General features: G+C 41.7%; 1 long non-coding RNA gene across 1 annotated transcript; it reads left to right on the top strand.

The window, feature by feature from the left end:
* The first annotated feature begins 3981 nt into the window (after positions 1-3981).
* On the top strand, positions 3982-4783 carry LOC122672863. Its single transcript, XR_006334498.1, has 3 exons — positions 3982-4039; positions 4300-4410; positions 4502-4783. It is a non-coding gene; the product is annotated as an uncharacterized LOC122672863 (long non-coding RNA).
* Positions 4784-5042: the final 259 nt, after the last annotated feature.

Below are 5042 nucleotides of genomic sequence, written 5' to 3' on the forward strand. Positions count from 1 at the left end.
AAAGTAATAGAGGCCTCCCTTCTCATACCCGCCACCAATCTTCGTCTTTGTTGCAAGATCCTGAAAGACACAATAAGAAGGGTGAAAGGTTATAGAACAATTCAAAGTTTTAGTTAATTGACTACCAGACAAAAGATTAAGAGGAAGCTTGGGAACATGGAGAACATTAGTTAAAGATATGTCAGAAGACAAGGAAACTTTCCCATGACCAATGACTGGTATGGAGGATCCATCTGCAATAGAGATCCGAGATGACATAGAAGGCTGTGTGTAAGATGAAAACAAATTAGGCTTACCGGTCATGTGAGAAGATGCTCCAGAGTCAATGAACCACGGAGGGGATGAGGACGCGAAGCAAGCAGTAGTACCTGAGTGGGCAAGGACAGCTGTAGATGTAGAAGAAGTAGGGGTGTCAAAAAAGCCCGCTCGGCCCGAACCCGCCCTGAGCCCGGCCCTGACCCGACCTTGATTTTTCAGCCCGAAGGGCGGGTTAGGGTTTAGAAATAGCTTGACCTTGGCAAGGTCGGGTCGGGATCGGGTTTAGGCCTCGGGTTGAGCCCGGCCCGGCCCTACCCGACCCTGTATTGTTTTATAAGCATATATTTATAATATATATATTTATATATATACTTTTATATATACAATATTTAATTATATTATATAAATATTATATAAAATAAAAACACTCAAAATGTCAAAACCCTAAAAGCGATTAAACATTTAACTCAACGTCTCAACCCCATCTCTTTCCCTGCAAAAGTCGAAACCCCATCTCTTTCCCTGCGGACTGCAATGTCTGAAGACTCTGGATTTGCCTCATCCATGGTTCTCGTTTGTACTTTGGAGAAGGCTGACGAGGAGAATTGCACGGCGAGCTTGGACTAACTAGGTATGTGCGATTCTTCTTCTTCTTCCCTATCTTTCTCTTGGTTCTGTCTCTCGTTCTCTTCTCTTTGCTATTTCTCTTTTTTTTTTTTTCCTTTTCACTGGGTCCAACCCTAGAAGGGGTTAATCAAAGTTTCAGAGGAAAAAAGGGGGTGGTGGGCTGCAGGACATGGTATGGAGTATTGTGGTCTCCCTGCCTCTGATTTGCTTCCTGAGTTTGCTGATGTTAAATCAGCTTGCTAAAAGGGTTTTTTGTTGGGTCTGAGAAGAAGACCTGCCACTCCACCATGCTTGCTGGTGCTGTTGCTGAAAATCCTACAATTTGGGGATTCATATGCTGTCGCTTGATTCTCTGCTGATTCGTTGTGTGGATTTGTCTTTTTTTTTATGAAACTGTTGTGTGAATTTGATAGCTATCGGTTTAATTAGCGTTTTTTTTTGGCTGTCTTTTGATTCATTTGCTAGAATATTTCATTTGATTGAAGAATTTTTATGCTTTAGTTGAAGATTAAAGGCAAGGTCAGGTCAGGTCAGGGACAGGGTCATTCAGGGTCAATCAGGGCCAACCCGACCCTGCCAGGGTCGGGTCAGGGTTGAGGGTTTCTTGGCCCTGCCAAGGTTGGGTCAGGGTCAGGGTTTAGGTTAAGGCCTCTAGGGTCAGGTTCAGGGTTTAGGCAGGCCCGGCCCTACCCGACCCATTGACACCCCTAAGAAGAAGAAGTCTCAAGTAGCTGGACTCGTTGTAAGAGTTGAGAGACTAAATCATTAGAAGAGTTACCACCATCAGTAGAGGATCCCGGGGCAGTGTCGGAAGAGTGCACAGAATCAGCCCCTCCATCAGAAACGGCAGAATTTGCAAATTGCTCACGGGCCCACTGTGGTTTGCCATGTTTGAGCCAACACTTATCAACAGTATGATTAGACCGATTACAATGAGTGCACCATTGAGAACTAGCATCAACAGAACCAGAATCAGCAGTGTTAGACATAGTCCCGCGACCTCCAGAACCAGCCTCACGACCACGCCCAAAATTAGAACCACGATCGCGAGAAGAGGTACTACCACCACCACGGCCACGCCCTCCAGTAGAAGTGAAGAGGGTAGAATTATCTTTGTTGGTAGGAGCTGAATCAGACTTCACCACTGAAGGGGATACAACTCTCTGGAGCCGACAATAAGCTTCATTCATAGAGGGGATCTTCTCTCCAGTCAACAATTGGCTTTTGATGGATTGAAGATCAGAGTCTAACCCAGAGAGAACTTTGACAACCAAAAATTCAGATCGTTGGGACTTAATTACAGCAGCATCAGTAGAAATAGGCTGGTATACATTAAGTTCTTCCCACATCCCCTTCAATGAACTGTAATACTCACCAAGGGATTTTCCATCTTGTTTAAAAGAGAAGAATTTCTCATAGAGATCATAAATTCGGGACAGATTTGTATCTTGAGAGTAGATTTCCTTGAGTTCTTCCCAAACACCCTTGGCAATTTTATGAAACATAACATTAGAAGCAATGGAGGGTTCCATGCTATTCCAAAGCCAGCAAAGCAGGGTTGCATTCTCAGCCTTCCAATCATCATATTTGTCATCAGTAGATTGCAGAGGTTCCATGGTAAGGTATTTCATCTTCCGGCAAGCAGTGATATAGACCTCAAAGGCTTGAGACCAAAGTAGATAATTAGAAGCACCATTCAGCTTCACACTAGTAATCTGAATGTTAAAGTTATCGGTAGAAGACTTAGCATCAGCCATTAGGGAAATTAATAGATGCAAACACCAATATCGATATCAGCCCAAAGGAAAAACTCTGATCAAGGTAAAGTCGATAGCCTTGAAGAATAGGGCAGAACAGCCCAATACAGGTGTTTAATCTTGATGAAGATAACCAGCAATAATGATGTATAATCACTGATTCACTGTAAACCCTGCAGCAAGAATGAAGGACAGATCCCAGAAGAAAAACAAATCGATTTCCACAGGGTTTTGGAATATCGATTGTCAGGGTTTAGGGACAAGCAGGAACCAATCTTCAAGGGCTTCGAACAGCAGCAGGAACATACACAATCAGTTGCAGCATAGCAGGGAACTCTAGTCCTTCATGAATATATGACTAGAGTTCAGATCAATATAAGCAGCATATGGTTGCTGTAAACCACAATATAAATAAAGAGGTGAAAAACCTTCAAAACAGCAGCAGCAAGGAGAATCTCGTGGATCAGAATTTATTGCTCTGATACCATGTAACAGAACTGAAACTAAAATTAACCTGCAGCAAGACAACTAGAAGAAGAAAGCATAGAAGAGAGAAGATCTGAGAAGAGGAGTAAAACCGAGAGAGAGAGAAGACTTCTCACAATTTAGTTGAATCACTAAATCGTGAGAGGCAGTTTTATTTATAATAGAACTTAAGTGAATTACAATAGAAAACCCCCAAAATACCCTTGAGACATAAAACTAATTAGAACTAATTAGAAAGAACCATAAAGACATAAATAACCCCAAACAACTAAACACGATAATCCCAAACAACTAAACACGGTAATCTTAACACTGCTTATTGGGAAATTACTCTGAATTATTCTTTAGGATCCATGTGGACTCCACTGTTCATGTTTGGTCTCAGATTATCAGCCCCTATGCTTGAGGCTCGCTTAGCTACCATTGGCTTTCTTTTAGTGCTTTTAATCATTTCTGTTAGTTGTGGATGTAAGGTTCATTGCTACGCTCCAGAACTGCCACTGTGTTTGCTAATTTTTGGGTTTAACATCTTTTTGTTAAGTTGAAAGAGCCATGTTGTATTTCAGGCCTCATACGTTCTTCCATCAAATTTTGAAGAAGTAGCAACTGGAGTTTTAAAGGTGCTGAACAATCTTGCACTCTTGGATATTACTCTTATGCAGAGAATGCTAGTAAGTCATTGCTTCTTTGATTTATCATCTTGGTTGTGTTATAGTTATTGATATTAGTTTCATTCTCAATTATTCTTCTTGTCATCATCAACATAACTCTTTAACATATCTCTCAACCATGTGGTTGGCTCCCACATGAATTATGCACAGGCTAGACCAGACCTGAAAATGGAGTTCTTCCACTTAATGAGTTTCCTGCTTTCTCATTGCACGAGCAAGTGGAAAGTAACTACAGATCAGGTATTACTTGTGCCCTTCCGTACTATAGTGTTCTGCGTAAGTCTGAGCTTCCATTTAATATTTATTGGAAGAGAATTGCCATATCAAAATTCCTGTCCATGCATGTCGTCTTGTGGATTTTAATATACTTTGGTTATTTGCCTATACTATTTCTTCTTTGTGGTTGATGAGTGGACTTGAAACTTTTGATCCTGCTGAATCTTATAACATTTATTAGCATTACTTTGAAATACCTGTGTGCTTGTTGTGACTTGTCTTAGGTGGGTTTGCTTCTTCTTGAATCCCTACTTCTTCTTGGTTACTTCGCTCTGTTCCACCCTGGAAATCAAGCAGTCCTTCGATGGGGTAAGAGCCCAACAATCCTTCACAAGGTCAGTTGATCTCTCATGTGATCTCATCTTCATAGATACTCAGAAAGGTTCTATTGAGCATGTCTAACCTGTTCTTCTGGGAATGAAACAGGTCTGTGATCTTCCATTTGTATTCTTTATTGACCCCGACTTGATGCCCATCTTGGCTGGTACACTGGTGGCTGCTTGCTATGGTAGTGAGCAGAACAAGGGTGTAGTTCAGCAGGAACTCAGTACAGATATGTTGCTATCTTTGCTCAGATCGTGCAAAAGTGGATCACCTGCCACTCAATCTGATTCATTACCACCAAACTATTCATTGATGGATGGTTCATATGATGGGAATCAGTGTGGCCCAGAACCCAGAAAGCTTCAAGCTGACTTCCTTGTGAAGTCAAGCCATACTAACTCAAGAAGCACGCGGCTTTCTTCAGGAAAAGGCACCACTGTGGGCAATGTTACTAGAATAGGTAGGGTGAAAAATAAAAGGGATGCTAAACCAACAAAATTTTTTGAAGAGTGGCACATAAAGCCCAATCTTCGGGCATCTGACACTTCCTCCACTTTCTTGTTGCACAATCGATTCCCTAGTAGCTTTATTGATAGGGCAGAGGAGTTCTTTTCAGAGCAGATTCCAGGTGTGCAAGATCAAG

The sequence above is a fragment of the Telopea speciosissima genome, chromosome 8 (assembly GCF_018873765.1).
Source record: "Telopea speciosissima isolate NSW1024214 ecotype Mountain lineage chromosome 8, Tspe_v1, whole genome shotgun sequence".
Classification (NCBI taxonomy): domain Eukaryota; kingdom Viridiplantae; phylum Streptophyta; class Magnoliopsida; order Proteales; family Proteaceae; genus Telopea; species Telopea speciosissima.